Raw genomic sequence first — 19,684 nt, forward strand, 5'->3', positions numbered from 1 at the left:
TCATTGCTACAGAGTAAATACCCATTTCTAGTACATAGAGTATATTTTATGCTTCACTCATTTTCCTGAGTTCACACAATTTCTGCTGTAGTCTCTCATTCACTTTAAAAACCTGTAATCTTCATCTATTTATAGAAGAGGCTGTAAATGCATAGTTGTGCATTGGGTAAGTTTTTTTTCCCTGGCATCAGATTGCTTTATTTATAGGTACAACGCTTTAGAATAAAGCTTACTAAGTGGCAAAGGGCTCCTGCTATATTTTCGTTTGCTTCACTTTCACAGGACAGCTGAGGAGATGTAAACAAAGCCAGAGTGGGAGAGTGGGGCGCGTGGGGAGGAGAGTCAGTAGACTCAATATCCAAAGCAGAAAGACTTCTAGGAAACTGCTGCGGACAACGACAAGAGTAAATGTTTTCCACAGTAGCTACCTGATGCTGAGGGATATTTACTTCCTCACTGTGTCAGACTTGATAGCAAAGTGCAGTTAGCACATAAGCTGCTTAAAATAGACATCTTCATTCTTTCCTCCATCACACCCCTCTGAGAAAACTCAGCATTCCTTCAGTTAAACTCCATAAATGGAGAGTTTTTCATTTTACAAATCAGCTTACAGTACTCTACCAAACTCTATAGGAGATGCCTATTTGGATTAAAATGAGAATCATTTTGGGGGATCAAATAATCATAAGTTATACTTATATACCAGGCTTATTGAAGGACTGTATGCCTCATTTCATCCCCTCAAATACTCTATGAGGTAGGTAATGCTACTACTGGCATTTCACATACAAAGAAACTAAATCAGAGTGGTTAAGCTGTTTGCACAAGGTTGCACAACTAGTGATGGAACGAGGATTTTAACCCAGGCAATTTGACTCAGAATCCATGCCTAGTTGGGTCAGGCTAATAGATGTAACCAACAACTCCAAAATTTCAGTGGCTTAACAGAATAAGGTTTGTTTCTCTCTAAAACCTAAGTCCCATGCAGATGTTCCTCTCCAACCACCTTGCCTCCAAGGATGACTCGACGGTGCAGGCTCCTCCCATCACGTGGCTTTTCTCCTCTGCATCCTTGGATTTCTCTATTCGGCCTTCTGGTTAATTGGGAAAGAGCATGGGGAACTCTGTGTTGGAGGGGTTTGCGGACAAGTCAAAGAGTGTTCATCCCACCGCGTTCCACTGGCCAGGCTCAGTCACGCGGCCTGGTAGTGAGATCAGCAACATTGTCTATGGGGGCGGAAAAGAAACAGGGTTTGATGAAGATGAACATTTGGAGGTCTCTTATTCTTAGCCATGGTAACATATAGCCTTTTAAAAATTACTGTTTTGTGCAACTGTTTTTGATACATTGCTTATGTTGGTAATCCTTATTAGGAACACAAAAATGTTTTTCTTTTCATGCATGTCAACATCCACATCTCAAACAAAACAAACTAGGGAGCAAAATATTGTCCTGTGTACTATTATGCCAAGAAGGGAGGATATGATTTCCCTTACTCAAGGAAGTAAAGAGAGGAACTAGTACTCTGGAAACACTTTTAAGTGACTTAATTCTACCAGCAGTAAAAGTAAGGTGACTTTTATGCCTTAATGATCCGTGGTTAAAGTAAGATAGATCACCTCTGATCAACCTCACCTCTGATCAACCAATTTTTTTTTGCCTATTTTATTTTCAAGATGTCACAAAAATTAGACTCCCTTTTCAACTTTCCTTTAGTTTTCAGGTCGATGCAGAGGCTGTGATGATTTTTAAAGTAAAAAAAAAAAAAATTAAACTGCTAGTTCACATATCTCAAAATTACAAATGTCTTTTTTGCACCCCTTTCCTTTCTCTAGTCATATTAGCATACGAATTTCCTCAAACAAGAAGTCCAAATATCCCATAAAAATAGTTCTCCATCATCAAAATATCACAGGTATCTCCCCATAGAGAAAGGACCTTCATATTTTCTTTCTCTTCTGCTCTCAACATTTTTCTTCTCTTCCCAATACTTTGTTTTTTGACATTATTTGTTTAAGATATCTAGAAATCCTTTTCTCTTAATGTTAGTAGATCCTAAAATTATTTTTCATGTAATAGGAAACTATTTGCTGTCTTGGGAAATATGCTTTGCACGTTAGCATATAAATTGTATTAGTTTGTCCTCTGAGAGAGATTAGTTGAGACTCTAAAAACAAAATAATTAGAGAAGGGAATCTGCCAGTGCTTACCTTCTTCCAGATCAATGTGAAATTCCTTTTAAGGACAAGAAAATATAACACCTGGTTGGTAAGTGACATAGGTTTAAATTTCTTTCTAAAAATTGTAACTGGTGATAATATCGTAAGTTGCTTTACAGGATTAAATCGAGGTTTTCACTATCCCTAAACCCACGGCTAAAATTCTTGAATAGCACAGCTATATAGGGTGTGCACACCAGCAGCTCTTACACGGTGCACTGTTAAGAGTTCTTGCATCTACACTGATAACACTTTTCAAACATACATTTTTCTATGCTTATGAAATCACTTAAAAATTGATATAATCTTCCAAAATAATTTTCTCCCACATGCCTAAATCTCCCCAGTAGTCTAATACATACAATGACATTTGCTTAGAATGGTTTTCCGTCTTCAGTGGCAGTTTTACCTCAAATTAAAATGGCTTCTCCAACACATCTTTTGGTGCTGCTGATTATAATAGGTTTCATCTCTAGTAAAAAAGGGCATATTCTACAACCCTTGATGGATAAAAGGACATTAAAGTTGGGTGAGGACATTAATGTCATGCAAATCGACCTGTGGATCATGCAAATCTGTGAGTGCCTGTGCAATGCGAAGCGACAGAAAAAGCAGGGGAAAGCATATGGGTTCAATGAAACCAAATAAAATTTGACAGGAGCAAATATAAAGCCAGGCACTTAGGGTTCAAGAAAGACTGGAGCTTGATTTTACAGCAGCACTCATGAAAAATATTTGGAGGTTTTAGGACACTACTATGAGACATAGCAATTTAAAAGGTCACTGTGACTGAAGATGCATGGGAGAGTCTAAGAGTAAGGGGCAAGGTTCAGGATTAACCAGATCACTTCTGAAAGTGTTTTTAAAACTTGTTTTCACTTGATTTCTGATTGGACACATAGCATATTATCATTGTCAAAAACATTGAAAAAACAGAAAGGTATGATAGCCATTATGACATTGGCTGGTATTCACTCAGTAATTTTCCATAAATATTAATAAAATTATACATATGTAATGCTATTTTATAACCTGATTTTTCTCCTTTATGAGAAATTGCAAGCATTTTCCCAATGTCACAAAATTATCCTGAAACATTTTTAGTAGCTGCATTGTGGCATAATCTAATTAATATTTCTCCGTTGTCACTTTTCTCTATGATAAGCAGGTTTATTCATGAATTTTTAAATAATTCTCTGACTTTTTTATTGTACAAACATGCATCGGTGCTTGCTTCCCTGCATCCTTGCCAAAAAAATTGGTGTTTTTAAAAATCTTTGCCAATTTTACATGTATGAAAGATGTTATCTTGATTTAATTAGCATTTAATTGGTGACTATGGATATTTAAAAATTTTGCATATTTATTGCCAATTTATGTCACTTGTTTTATGAATCAGCTCTTCCAATACTTTGTCTATTTTTTATTGCAGTGGGAGTCACAGTACTTTAAAGTCACAGACAAATAAGAATTCATTCAAAAGAAAGGGAGCCAGGTTGTAAGTGACCTGGATCATGAGGGAACTGGAAGTCTTTTGCAACAGAGATTGAAAACTTTTAGCTAGCTTGGTAGAATGTGCAAGGGGAAATTAAATTAAAACATTTAAAAGGCATTAATGTGGTACAAAATTAGTTTTAAATGCTGTGGCTCCATTGGATGGAACTAGAGCCAATGGATGAAATCTCAAATTTTATCTCAGGAGGCCATTCAGAAGAGTCAAATTAGATGTAAATATTTAGAATGAGTGAATGTGTGTGATATATTCCCAGTTAGATCAGACCACCCACTTGTTTAGTATTTCATGCAATTATATAGAAAGTTGGACTCAATGATCCCCAAGGTTCCCTCCAAAGCACAGGTTCTATGAAATAAGATGCAACCCCATGTGGAGAGGCAAGATTTCACACTGAAGCTCTGAAGAAAATAAGCCTAGAATGGTTGAGCTTTGGGAGCCCCTTGCCTAAGCAGTAGCATATTCAGTTGCCATGTCTTAAAACAAGTTATTTCTAATGGTGGCAAGTTTCACCAAATTCACAGTCAGAGTTGGTTCCCAAATTCTGGGATTACATTCCATTACTGGTAGGTACACACATACCGCCTCCACCACCACCTCCAATCCTACCACTGCCTATAATGACTTAATTCTAGTGATGCTTCACAAGGAGCTATAATTTTGCTTCTCAGTGGGGAAATGTATTCACATTTTATCCCACATATTTTTACATACTTGCTATTGAGCTATGTCTTTGAAATGTAATGACTCAAGAAAATTACCTTTAGTACTATAGCATTCCTCATGTTGGTAATTTATGATAACGGATGTCACTGTAGATTTAGGAGTCATTTATATTGTCCACCTTTTCCTCTCTCTGCTAGATTAAATAAATTCTTCATATTGGGTTTAGCTGCATTTTTTTTTCAGTTTTCTAGTCTGTACCACTTACTTTCAGTATATTTATAATCCTTTTATCTTGTCTTTGTAGTTTCAAAATGATGCCTAGGATATTTTAGGTTTTGAGCCATGAATGCCCTTTTCAAATAGCCCTCTTAAGGTTTTTATAAAATAATATTCTCCATAATACAACTTTAAATTACCTGCCTTTTCCTTTACTAAACTTAATCCAAGAAGGCTAGTGAACATTAAGCATTTTAATCATCCCACACTGTCAAAACTGCCTTCTCATTACTGTGAATTGGATAGGCCATGAGCTTAATTGTGTTCCTGGCAATATAACAAGAGGGAAAGCTTGATAATATGATTAGTATATAACTATGAAATTAGTCCTGGTCTTTATTAATATCTATGCAATGCAAAAATATTATTTCAACCAATATACATCAAATATAACCAAATTCATGGTACTTTATTTCTTTATGGGGTTTACCAGAGTTACAAAAATAAACAAAAATTCTAAATAATACAAGATGACTCAGAACAAAGTAATTTCCACAAGAATAATGCAAATAAAAATGACATGTTAGCCTCAGCTGGTGTGGGGGTTGAGCATCCTCCAGTGCACCGAAAGGTTGCCGGTTCAATTCCCGGTCAGAGCACATGCCCAGTTGTGGGCTAGATCCCCGGTAGGGAGCATGCAGGAGGCAGCCGATCAATGTTTCCCTCTCACATCAATGCTTCTCTCTCTTCCTCTCCCTTCCTCTCTCTCTAAAAATCAAGAAGGAAATCTTTTTTTAAAATGTCATATGTTATACAGAAGTATAAGAAGTATAAGGAAATAATAATTCAGACATAAAAATTGTCATTCCATTATAAGGTCAAGTAATGTTCAAATAAACCTATAGGGTGATTCAAGCTCTCAGGATGATACGGTGCACTGTGGATCTCAGGAAGTGCATCTGAACTTCTATTAGCAATTCCTTATAGAAATGGCTAATACAGGAGACAGCCACCAAGACATACAGGTGCTTTTATCTAACGCAAGATGAAGCTTCCTGACAGCAGCATCTTGTAGAAGAAGAGCAATATTTATCTGAAAATGAAGGGGTTATTTTTGAAAAATTAAATGAAAATGTCTATGGTATAATAAATGCTAATAACTCTCCTAACTTCATTGGAATCTGCTAGGGGACATGAGGGTTTAGTCAAGGCTCTGGTGCTATTTTTAAATGTATTCATTGAACAAATAGCACCCTTCAAAGACATTTCAAAGTTAGTTGTGAATTCAAGTAGCATAAAATATGGAACCAATGTAGGTGTAAATATGGATCCATCTTATCCGTTTTATCCGTGTAGATCAATTAGTCTTGTGTTATTATTCTTGATATGCATTTACTCTCAGCTTTAGGAGTTATCATGAATGTGAATTACCCTGATTATGCTTTTTCTTAAGGCAGTTTCATCTATACTTGTGTACTGAGCCTGAATAAAATGTTTTAATATAATGATAGCTATATGCATCTAATTGGAGACTTAAGTAGGGCTAAGGAGCAGACTGGGAAAGCAAAAATTATAATATGCTCCTGTCTCAACTTTTACCTGTTCTCTACAACTTCCAAAGAAAATCTAATAGAGGAGTTACACTCTTTTACATGATTAAATGGCTTTGATGACCTAAATAACCTACTTATGTCTTCCTGGAAGTGGCCTATTCTAGGAAAAATTGCTGTTCTCTGTAGTAGGTGAAGTACCTGGGTGGAGAACAAGGGTTAAGGGGGAAGGAATAGCTAGCTGTAAAATCATATATTAATATTCTTTCATTTCTCTTCTCAACCTCTATTGAGATATCATATTCTTTCCTAGTAGGTCTTCTTCATTATATATTCACCTAGAAGTACTACACAGATGATCTTATGAGCTACAGTCATTGAGTCTAGAAAGAGATCCACATACATTTGGTCAACTAATTTTCATAGACATGCCCAAATAATTCTATGGGGAAAAATAGTCTTTTTGACGTATGTTGCTGAAACAACTGTCTATCTATATGGAAAAAAGTGACTCTTAATTCTTACCTCTCACCATAATATAAGAAAGGGGCATAAGAACTATATAAATTAACTAAACCAAACAAACTTAAGTCAGGAACCTGCTACGTGCTGCCTGACACAGTACTTAGCTGACCAGAGATGCAAGCAGACCATAGAAGCCTCTGGAACAAAGAAAAGTCCTACAAAGAAAAGTCCTGCAAGGAATGATTAATAGCTACTCAAACATACCTTATTGTTTACTCACACCATAAAAGGAAAACACAGGCCACAAAATATACCTTGTAAAAGTTACAGTTATTCCCAACATTTTTTTCCCATGTCAGAAATTTTCCATAAAAACTACGAATAGATAGAAGCTCAACCATTAGAGACCAGTTGGGGTCTCTCTCCCTTCTCTCGTGAGGAGAGTCCACCACTCTGTCTATGGAGTGACTTTTCTTGCTGATCTCCTTTGTCTCACTGGTAAAGAGAGACTGCTACTATGTCTGTGGAGCAGCCATTCTCTGTCTTACTGCTTCACTTTACCAATAAACTCTCTTTCACTTTAAACTCTATGCTGGTTCAAATTTGAATTCTTTCCTGCACAAAGCCAAGAATGCACAATGGGTTGTGGATCTTCAGGTCCCTAAAGCCCTGGAATGTCTACATCAACCATACAGAAAAGTTAACCTGAAATGAATGATTAATCTAAGCATAAAAGATAAAATAATAACAATTTTAGAAAAATTAAAAAAAAACAGAGTATAAAATCCTTATGACTTTGGGTTAAAGATTTCCTAGGATGCAAAGAAAAAAAATCATAAAAGGAAAATATTAATAAATACAATTTAATCAAATTAAAAACTTATTTTTTGAAAGACACTATTAAGAAAATAAAAATACAAGCCTTCATAAAGAGAAAATATTTGCAATATATATAGCTGACAAAGGACTTGTATCCTGAATATATAAAGAACTCTTACAACTCAATGATAAAAAGACCAAACATCTCAAGTTAAAATAGGCAAACAATTTCAACATATACTTCACAAATAAAGATATGCACATGCCCAATAAACACATAAAAATGCTCAACATCACAATGAACAGGAAATACAAATTAAAACTGAGCACTCTGCTAGGCTTATGGGACTCCTTGGTGAAAAAATTCAACATAGGTCCTGCCTTTTTGAAGTTTACAGTGTATTGAGAGATACAGATAAGTTAATAGACATTCACAAAGAATGAAGTAAATGCTGGGATAGGAAAAATACAGATGCTCTGGGGTGACAAAGGAGGAGATAGCCCAAACAAGAGGTTGGACAAGGGATTCTCAAGGCAGGCTTCCTGGTGAAAGTGGATTTAAGCTGAGTTTAGAAAGATGAGTAAAAGCAAATTGAGCAAAAGGGGTGTGAAGAAGATAAGCAAGGACAAGAAATGGTAAAATGCAGAAAGTCACGATGAAGAGAAAAAGCATCACAAGTTCAAGAATCTGAAAGAAGTTTACTAAGGCTGGTTAGAGAAAAGCCACAGGGGTGAGAGGTACAAGGCTGTGGTTAGAAAGAAACAAACAATTTAATCAGAGGTCAGATCATACAAGTCTTACAGTCTGTCATAAGGAATTTAAACTTGGTTATAAGGGCGATGCATGAAGAGAGTAGAAAGGTTTGAAACAAAAGAGTACAACCTGCTGTTTAAAAGGATCACAGAGAGGGCAGAGAAATGAAAGACAATTCACAGGTTTTTAGCTTGAACAATTGGGCAGATAGATGTTACGCTACTATCTGTGATAGAAAATATAGTAGAAAAAGCAATTGAAGAGCAGTTAAGTTTTAAACATGGTCAGTTTGAGGTAGGTAGAGGACATTGAAATGAAATTTTACATATGAAGCTCAGGAGAGAGGTCTAGCTTAAAGATATAAATTTAGTAATCATCTGTGTAACAGATATTAGGATGTGATAAGTGCTATGATAGAAACATGGACAGAATATTATAAAAGCACAAAGATCGTATAGTATAGAGCTTGAAAGAATAAATCAGTTAAGAATAATCCCATGAAGTTAACTTTTCAGGGAAAATCAAGATCAAAGGGAAAAAAGACTGTAAGAAGCCATCCTGTTTATAAATGTACACATGAATGGAGAAAATAATATTACATATGTAGAGCAGAGGTCATGGTAGCAGAAGGAGGCAGAGCAGAACGAGTAGGAATGAAGTAGTGTTAACTCAGTCATCATCAAGAGCTAAAGCAATAAAACCTACCTCTAAGAGGTTGTCTGTGACTTGGCTTCCTAAACAGGCACGAACAAACCGGGGAAGGAAAATCCCAGGCCTGTTGGCTCTGGGCAGGCTCTGAGATGAATGAAAAGGACAAGACAGTGAGAAATGCAGCTGAGTTTTTAAAAGTGCTGCTATGTCAGGAATACCCCTTTCTAGAAATGCATGAGCCACAGGCTGGGAAAAAGAGAAGCGGAATCATGTTTTAAAATTAGGGCAAAACATGCATCATAAATGTGAAGGACAGAGGGGAAATGCAAGACCTCAAAAAATATATATCTTTATTTGATATTCTAAATGAGCAACATTTATCAGGTTATTCATTTATGATGTATTCATTTAAAAAATGTTGACAGTTGAAAGTCTAAGTAAAAATAGTTTGGGACAATTTTTAAAGTAGGAAACTATAATACTTCAAATGAATATTCGAGCCTGGTGCTCGGTTATCTATATCACAGCTGGAAGGTGGCAAAGGGATGGAGAACCTAAAATAAACAGCTTTCAGATCTATGCCACCTATGGCTTAAATGGAGATTTCCTTTCTGGCTGTAGTAACAGAAAACATTCCTGACTTGGGGACACAAAGTGACAATTCAGAACTCTTGACAGAAGGAAGTAAAGTTTAGAATATGATGTAAGTAATAATTTCAGGAACTTTCCTGATTTTAATCTTTCTCAGAAGAAATACCTGGTAGATGATATAGCTATGGAATTGAACACAAATTAGCGCACTCAACCAACAGAAACGAAAATTACCTCAGGTGTAATATTCGGTTCTCTTATTGCACTTCATATTAATGATGGATAGCTGTTCCTTTCTTTTCCCAACAAAATTTATTTTTTTCTTTCTCCTGCCTCTTTATCCAGTTTGTACATGTGGGCCTATAATCCAGGATGGACCAAACTTTGTACCATATCATCTTGGCCATAGTGATTGCTTTGTAATGAGTCTCTAGCAGACTCCATCTCTCCCTGGAAGACAGGATCGCAGCTGATTTCTAGAGCCACGTGCTATGTGGGTGCCTCTTCCAGGCTCTGGTGCTCTAGGCTGAGGAGCCAGGCTTGGGGTTGTGACCCCAGGCTTCTCACGGGGATCCTTTGCAGCTGAGATGCCCCTCCAGAATCTCAACCACCAACCATGGGAGCGGGGCCAGCCCTTTTTATGTCTCCTCTCTCCCTTCCAGTCTTGATATGGCTTCTTTGGTAAATTCTTAGTTATAAGACTTTTTTTCAGCTAGTCTTTAATTGGTTTTTCATGTTGCTTGCTCCATATTTCAGTTGTAATTTTATTCTAAATGTCTAATCAGAATGAGAAAACTAGAATTATTAACTGAGTTGACAGAATTCCAAATAAAAGAAAGGTTGTCATGCTTGGCTAACTTTTAGAAACTAATCAAGGGCATACATATGAGTTCTGTGAAGTTTTTTCAAAATATCACAAAGGTTTTTGGACCTACATGATTACCCTCAGTGTGTCCTAGATTCCAGAGACTCGTGTGGAAACGATGCTCACACAGACAAATCTCTTTATAGCACTCAAATACAATAATGTAACATATGGTTTTTATACCAATATCTTCTATTAGACCTTAAGATTTTTTAAGGTAAGAAAGGTGGTACAGAAATAGCTAGATTTTCCCTAATACCTATATTTCCATTTTCCTATTGTGACAGAGCCTCTACATTTTGGCTGGGCATATGTTCATGCACCTTTCCAGGTACATATGGTCCTATTATTAAGTTCTGGTTAATTACATATAAGCTGTAAGCCTGAGTGTTGTGTAAGCTTGAGGTTGAAACTTTAAGAAATAGCTGAGAGTTTTCTGACTCCATTTAAGATATGACCACAATCTACCCTATCTCCCACTGAGCACAGCTAAAATCCCTAGTCAAAAAATATAAAGAAACTATCTTAGAACTCTGAAAAGTAAATAATAGCAGTCAGACTGGGAATGCAAACAAAAATTTGAAGAACATCCCACATAGCAGGGAACTCCCTCTTTGTTTTTTCCTTTCATGGCTCTTGGATTACACTCTAGGTATCCCAAATCTTAGAACAGTGTATCATGCATGGGCCACAATCTCTCTCTCCAACCTGAGGGCTAGAAAGACAGGCTCCTGCAGGATAGAGCCATAGGAATGAAGCCGCCTCCCTACAGTAAGAGTGAAAGTAGCAGGAGCGGAACAAAAGGATCTTTTCTACGAATTCTGCACTTCAAGATAGACCCACTGGAAGAAGTGCAGAGCAACCAGGAAGACTGAAGGCCTGGATTTATAGTCAGAGCCCAAGGAAAGTGTGCCTCTGTGACCCAGATTATGCGGGAGAAATCACAAAGAGGAAGGAGACGGAGAATGGATCCTTTAAACGTGCATGAAAAGTAGCGTATAAAAAAGGATACAACCTAAGATCAAATTAAGTGGTGAAAGACTGAATATTTTTCTCCTATGTTTGGTAACAGCCAAGAATGCTTGCTTTCACCATTTGTATTCATCATTGTATTCAAATTCCTAGCCAGTGTGATAAGGCAAGAAAAAAGACATAGAAAGCATAAGATAGGAATAAAACTGTCTCTATTCCTAGATGACAGTGTTGTTTACATCAAAAATCCCAATAATCTATTTGAAAATACCTTCTAGGATTAATTAGGGATTTTAGCAATATTGCAGGAAAGAAGGTCAATATATACAAAAACCAATTTTATTTATACATATTGACAATGAACATCTGGAAACTTTTTTATAAGACCATTTACAAATTTACAATAGCTACAAAATAAGAGAGGAATACTTAGGTATAAATTTGGGGGAGACAAGTTTCCATAGGTCTCACATTCCTGCTTGTTTTGCAAGCAAGAAATTGACTGAACTCTGGTAAAAACTATGCTTTGAAGAACATTTATATATTTAAAAAAAACATAAATAAAAAGTCCAAGCAGAATGTTTTGTAGACAAATTGGTTTTAACATTTTATAGAAAGGCAAAGAAACTAAAATGATTTTAAAAAAGAAGAACAAAGTTGGAGGACTCATCTTACCCAATATTAAGACTGAAGCTACAGTTAAAAAAAAAAAAAGTGTGGTGAAAAGATAGAAACATAAATCAATGGAACAGAGTTGAGAATCTATAAAGAAACCCGCACAAACATGTTCAATCGAATTTTGTGAAGGTTCAAGGCAATAGTGATCATTACAACCAATAGTCCTGGAACCACTGGACATTACTATGTAAAATAATACAAAGAACTTAGATCTATTCCTCAAACGAAAACAAAAACTTTTTCAAAATGGGTCATAAGCTTAAAGAAAACTCTTAAAAGAAAACTGTTATGATCTTGTTATGATCTTTTGTTAAGAAAAAAAACTTCTTATATCTGACATCAAAAGTAGAATTCACAAAGGAAAAACATCGAAAAAATTTATTTTATAAATATTGAAAACGTTTGCTATGAGAAAAATACTCTTAAGAGAATTTTTAAAAATGAGACACAGCTTGGGGAAAATATTTGCATATCACATATATAACAAAAGATTTTTATTTAGAATTGTCTCAGTCAGCTTGGGCAACAAGCTGACTGAGACAAAATACCATAGGCTGTTTGACTTAAATTACAGACATTTATTTCACACAGTTCTAAAAGCTGAGAAGTCCAAGATCAAGGTGCCAGCCAATTTGTTTCTTGATAATGACCCTCTTCCTGGCTTTCTTCTTGCTGTGACCTCACATGGTGGAGGAAGAAAGAAAAAGAGAGAAATAGAAAGTGCTTTCTGTTTTCTTCTTATAAGGGCACTAATCTCATCATGAGGACCACATCTTTATGGTCTCATCCAAACCTAATTACCTCCCAAAGGCCCCACCTCCTCACACCATCACTCTGGGTTAGTGCATCAACATATGTATTTGTGGATACAAACATTTAATCCATAACAAGAATATATAAAGATTCCTCAAAATTCAATAATGAGAAGCCAAACAACTTGATATAAAAATGGGTGAAAGAGTTGCACAGTGTGTTAGTCAAAGCTCTGCGGTCCTTAGGGACCATGACTGATCGGATAAGGCCCAACCACATTATAGAGGGTAACCTGCTTTACTCAAAGTCCATTGATTTAAATATTAAATTCATGTAAAGCATATTTTCAGAGGAACATCCAGATATTTTTGGCCCAATATCTGGATACTGTGGTCTACCCAAGTTGACATATAAAATTAAATATAAACAGACATTTCTCCAATGAAAATATATGTATTGAAACAAGCACCTGAAACAATTGTCAACATCATTTGTCATTATGGAAATGCAAATTAAAATGACATTGAAAGACCACCACAAATACACCTATTAGAATGACTTTAAAAAAAAATCCACCAACAAAAACCAAAAACAAAGCAACAAAAATAACAAAAGATCATAATATTAAGTGCTGGTGAGGATGTGTAGCAATCTAAACACTCAAGCACTGTAGAAGAGAATGCAAAATGGTATAGCTACACTGGGAACAGTTGGGCAGTTTCTTATAATATTAAGCATATACTTAGACTATGACCCAGTGATCTTGTAGGTATTTATTTAAAAAAACTTATGTTCAGAACAAAAACCTATACATCACTATTTAGACCGATATTATTTCCAGTCACTCCAAACTGAAAATAGCCAAAATGTTCTTAAACAAGTGAGTGGATTCATTGTAGTACACCAATACAGTGAAATATTATTATGGAATAAAAAGAAGTAATCTATCATTTACACAACATGGATGGATTTCAAATTCATTATGTTATGTGAAAAAAGCCAGAACTAAAAAAATTACATACCATAAGATTCCATTTAAATGACATCTTTTTAAAGGTAAAATTATAGGGATGGAGAACAGATCAGTGGTTGCCGGGGCTTGGGTTTGTGGTAATAATTGACTAAAAAGGGGGAGCATAAAAGAATTCTGGAAACTGATAGAATTGTTCTGTATCCTATTTGTGGTGGTGGTTACACAAATCTATATATGTATTAACACTCAAAACTGTACACAAAAAGTGAATTTTTTGTATGTAAACTAAAATAATTAAAAAAATTAAAGTCTTTCAGAACTGAACAGCTGATACCCATCTTTTGTCCCTTCTACTTTGTCTTGGGAGCATGAATGCCAATTTGGATTATGACATCATGGATGGTGGAAATTATGTGAAAATAGGCAATATTAGTCCAGTATTGCCTATTATTTGAGGACTTTCTGTTAGTAGCAGTCAAACTATTCAAATAATATGATCAGTATCTTTCTTTTATGATCCCCAAGAACCTAGTAATGTGTATGTATTCAAAAAATAAATACTGGGCAAATAAAGATTAATTTAATAAAATGTTACCTATTGATTATCAAAATACTGTATTCCCCAGCTTGGCGAGCAATGAAATATTGTTAGAACCATTTCATTAACGAGTAGAAAGAGAAGTTTTACTATTGTCATTCTTCCCTGGTAAAAGATTTGGTTGAGTCTACCCTGGATAAGTCAGGTATTGTATCAGTAGATTAACCACACCAAAAAAATCCATTCAGCAGGTTTAAAACAATTCCATCTAAAGCAGTTAGACTCTCTCCTGACCCAGGTTTCCAGGACTCTGACTGTAGAAACCCCCCTGCCCATATTTTTTAGATGAAAACCCTGTCTTAGAGAGTGTGAGTTCCCCAAAGCTCCTATCTGTTAGAATCTTAAAATCCCTTTTTACATTAACAGAAATAGGCAAAAATTCAGAGGTGCTTTTATTTTGTAATAACCTTTGCCAAATCCTGTCAACCTAACCTACCATCTTCCTGTGAATTAAGCTAAAAGCACCTCAGATCTAAGCACTTTCTGTAGCAATCATAACCTACACTTCAACAATTTTCTTGAAATCCACTGGTTCATTCGTTAAACATATATTTTTCACAGTAAGCTTCAATCTGGAATTTGGAAGCTGGCTCTGCTTTTATCCTGTCTAGACTGTCTACTTACTTCAACATATATAGCATCACACACACACACACACACACACACACACACACACACACACACACACACACACACATGCAAGAGCACATGCACGCATATGCCTCCCCCATTTTGTGGACAAGGATTCTATTTAATACTATTCATATCCCTGTCTGCATCCACCCAGCCCTACTGTTTGCATGGTATTTAGCTCGTGGTAAACACACACACACAATCTCTTAAATAGCAATAAAAAACTGTTATTCAGAGGACTAGAATAGAAGAAATAAATATTGTTATGGCAAGTAATTGAAGAAAGAAATGGAGAGACATTTCAGCAACACATGTATCAGTTGTTTGCCCCTTGCTGGGCCTTTGGTCTATGCATTTATGGTTCCTCTGGTGCCATAGCTGCTGCTGGACTCCAGAGATTAAACCTCTCTTCTGCAATAGATCAAAACCTGATTATGGTTTTGGATCAGAATCAGAAGAGCACTTTGAGGCCTTAAGGCTTCTGAACTCTGACAATGTGAGGATGTTGGATCAAAGTGTCAGTAGCAGAACACTGATTTTGTGTAGAATGAATAAATCCTGGGGAGTTAAAGGTTTTCAGAATTTCTGTGTCTGACTTTTCTGACATTATTTGAAAACTTTGATGTAGTTTAGCTGGCTCACTTTTCTGAGTCTATATGCATTTAACACAATGACTCTTCCATAGCATCTTTATGAGAAATTTTAACTCCGGAATAAAATGAGTTTAATATTTTTTTTTAATTAGGGGATGCCTAATAAAAAGTGTATTAATTCAGTCAGTCAGCAAATATGAGTATATAGTAATGTAAGGCAAGGTGTTACAAGTGAAAAAGAGAAATGGCTCCTAGGAATTTACTACCTTGTAGTAAAAAAAAAAATGAAATTTGTACATCAAAAAGTAAAATTTAAAGAGCACAAAAGAGGCCCTGATTCCAGTGGTGGCATACTAATGTGTATAGGACCACTTTTACTGCCAAAAACTGGGAAAGCTGGATAAAATGTGAATTAAAAAATTTGTTGAAAAACATTAGGGAGCCATCAAGGAAGCAAGTATATGAGGAATCAAGATCCTTGGAGAAGGGAAGTCTAAAAGGATAGGCCTGACATTTAGCTCATTTTTTCCTTCAAAGCATTTGTTAATTTGTAGGCAGCCTTTGAGAGTCTGAGAAACTAAACAGTGTTTTAAACTAATGGGGCCAGGGAATAAAAACTTCAAGTTCAAGGCCCACCAAACGTAGAGACTAAGGTAAAAATATCTAAGACTCTCAGTTGAAACCCTTGAAGGACTACTCAAAAAGAAAGGATAACAAGAAGTAGACCAGTTCACATGAAAGCAGATTCTAATTGTCTCAATCTCAAATTGAATTAAAGTGATTTCCCCTCAGCCTAACTGCCTGTCAAGAAAATAACATACCCTCTTTGAAGGAAAATAATATGACCCAGAGTAAAATTATTTCTACTTTTTTTCACATGCAAAATGCAACTTTTTTATAATAAAAATCTATCATGCAAATCAATAGAAGAGACCAACAAGGGATAATGTAGACAATAGACATAAACCTTTGGGAAAGACAAATATTAGAATTATATATAAAACAAAAATAACTGTGTCTAATATATTCAAGAGAAAATATGGCTACATGGACAATTCAGAAGATAACTAAAAATCAAATAGAAATTCTACAACAAAAAAATTTAAAAACTGGAAAAAAACACCTCAATGGATGGGTTCAGTAACAGAAATGAAGAATGTAGTTAAAAGCCATTAAAGGATTGATATGTAAGTAAATATATATCGATGGCCTAAAAAAACAATGATAATCAATTTATGGAATATAAAATATATGTTAATATAAATATATTACATAACATTTAATGGAGTAGGATAAATAGAGTTAATGTTTTCTAAATTCCTTATGTCATCCAGGAAATGGTAAAAGTACAAATTTATATTGGACTTTAGTAAGTCATGGATATATTGTAATCTTGAGGTAACCACTGAAAATATAAATAAAAGATTATATAACTAACAAGTTAATAGAAATAGAAAATATGATAAGAATACATCATCCAAAAGAAGGCAATAAATTTCAAAGTTCCCCTACATTTTCCTCACTGGCTTTGGGATTGGAAGGTAGAACCTTTCCCCCAAAAGAACTGTTGAGACTCAAACAGGGCAATGGCTCTTCCAAAAAAATTTTTTCACCAGTGTCCTCCATGGAAGTGGCCAGCTCCGCCTCCAAGTCAAAAGTTGAGTGGAGAACAGTGGCAGGGGCACACAGGACGAAGGAGGATGAGCTTCATCCATCTGTCCCCGGTTATGCCTCCTCCCTTATACCCCCACCAAGTTTCAAAAGACTTCAGCCTTAAGCTAAAACTGGAACCTTCATGCTGAACCCATGCATGGGATGAGCTTTGGAACTTGGCAAGCTGGGCACTGACATGGGCTCCACATCCCAGCCTCTCAATCTAAGCTCTAACATACTGTGGCCAACCTGTTAGCCTGACTCTTTGCTTAGGGCTCTGATTCCCACTCACGCACCCTGGAATTTAGAGCCCTGTTCTGAAATGCAACCTGGTAGTAGGTGCCTCTCATGGCATCACCCTGGAGCTGCTTTCAGCCACCCTCACATTCTTTGGACAGATCCACTTGAGGGGCAACTCAGATATCTGGAGGACACTGAAAACTGATGCTTCCAGAAAGCTCCACCACCATGCCCTGAGTTCTCCACAGATGGAACTCCATAGGAACAGATATTGGCCACATCAGATTACAGTCAGTCTGGGCACGAGTGCTTTGGAGTGCTGGTTTTCCTGAGCAGAGGCTCTCTTTGACTGGCAGTTTCCTTCTTTCTTCCCCCCTGTCACCCTTAGTTCCTTCTCCCCACTCCTGCCTCATGGGAATTCCTGGCACACAAACAAGCGCCATAGTTTTCCTTCAGAAAACTAGAAGGAAATCTGTGTGGACGGGAGAAAGTGAGTCTTCAACTAATGTACAGAAATGATGGGAGCTTTCTGAGAAAAGGTGTTGAGTATCGGAGATCCTGAAGCACAAGGTCCTAGATCCTGACCTGGGAGGGGTTACATAGGTGTTTATAATTTATTGAACTATACACTTACGTGTTTTGTGCTTTTTAAAATGTCTATTGTGTTTAACAATAAAAATCCATTAAAAAAAGAGTGTAGAGGACTTTCTTTCTTTATAATACCTGGACATAGCAGAAAGGAAGACCAGGAGGAAGAAGATAGTTGACATAAGTAAGGGATGAGAAAGATAGGTGAGGGGGCTGGAGAAAGAGAGGTACTATTAATAGGTAAAATTAAAGGGAGCAAGGATTAAAGAGCATATGTTATTTCAAGCATAAAGATGTTGGCGTTCTCTCTTTTTATCCTCACATCAATTCTGGGAGGTCAGTTCTACTATGATTCCTCCTTTCCAATGAAGAAAGTGAGGTTCAGAGACGTAAATTAAGTTGCTCAAAGTCACACTGCTAATAAGCAACTAAGCAGAATTTTATTACAGGTATGACTGACTGCAAAGCCCGAGTTCTTTTTAAGTCATCAAGGAGCATACAGTCTAGAGGGAGAGGAGGAAAGCACCTAGAGGGGCAGAGGAGAAAGCCAAGCTAGAACTTTAGTGTAAAATAAATTCTTTCAACAGCCCAACCCACCGTAGCCTGGGCTCCAGAGCATCCCTAGGGCTTCCGATCAGCTCAGGTGCTGGTGCTCCAGTTCCAAAGCCTCAGCCTTGCCCCAGTTGGGGAACTCTTACGGTTGTGTGACCACAAGGACATTTGCAGCAGGTGAAGGATGGATGAAGCAGCAAAGAGGATGAGAATGGCGGTCAGCTGAAAATAATACTCAATAGATGAGCAAAATTAAAAAGACTGAGGAAAATACTGAAAATCAAGGAAACTATAGCACAGAGGATCAAGAAGCAAGGAATCAAACGTTGATCAGGTAGTGGGAGGGGAAACTCAGGTAATTCCTCCAGTAGTAGCCACCATTCATGATCAGCTTTTGTGTGCACTTGGGTGAGTTGATTCTGATTAAAGGACCAGATTTAGAGCACAATAGCTATACCCACTACTACTCTCGTCCCTGCTATCGTATCTCCCCCTCCCCCCAATTGATCTCTTGGCGTGATGCTTTATTTTTTCAGAATTATATTTTCTTTCTTCTCCTATTTTTTGGTCCTGTGCTCCTTGAAACCACCAGAAAGATATGAGGAATCCCACCCTTGCTTGGCCACATGGTCACAAGGTCCATGACATTACCGTTCACATCTCTCTTCTTGGTCTTGCTGATCATTGAGCTAAACAATTAGTAGTCTGGATGTGTTACTCCTCTACCTGATCATTTCATGTTTGCAATTGGATTGATATCCACAGGAATTTCTGATGGCACCCCATGTATCCTTGTTTGGTTGGCAAGTCATCCACTTGTCTTAGCACACTATCCAACTTCAGGTTTTGAGTAGACAGGAAAAGCTTCTTGTGAAGCAGCCTTTCATGAAGAAGTCGGCTCCTCTGGAAACCGTGGATCTCATCTTCTATGATTCTATCTTGCTTCTGTTCTTTTAAACTCTCCTGCTGTCATATCATCCTGCCAGGAATTGAAACATGCCTCTAATCACATCAAAGCTTGTATAAATTGGATTATAATACATTGTAAGTTACAAGCAGGACAGCAGTGGTTAAAAGCTTAGGCTCTGGAATCAGAAGACATGATTTTCAAATCCTGGCTCCAGCTTAGGAAGTGTGTGGC

This window comes from Miniopterus natalensis, chromosome 9, assembly GCF_054644295.1.
Source record: "Miniopterus natalensis isolate mMinNat1 chromosome 9, mMinNat1.hap1, whole genome shotgun sequence".
Taxonomy (NCBI): domain Eukaryota; kingdom Metazoa; phylum Chordata; class Mammalia; order Chiroptera; family Miniopteridae; genus Miniopterus; species Miniopterus natalensis.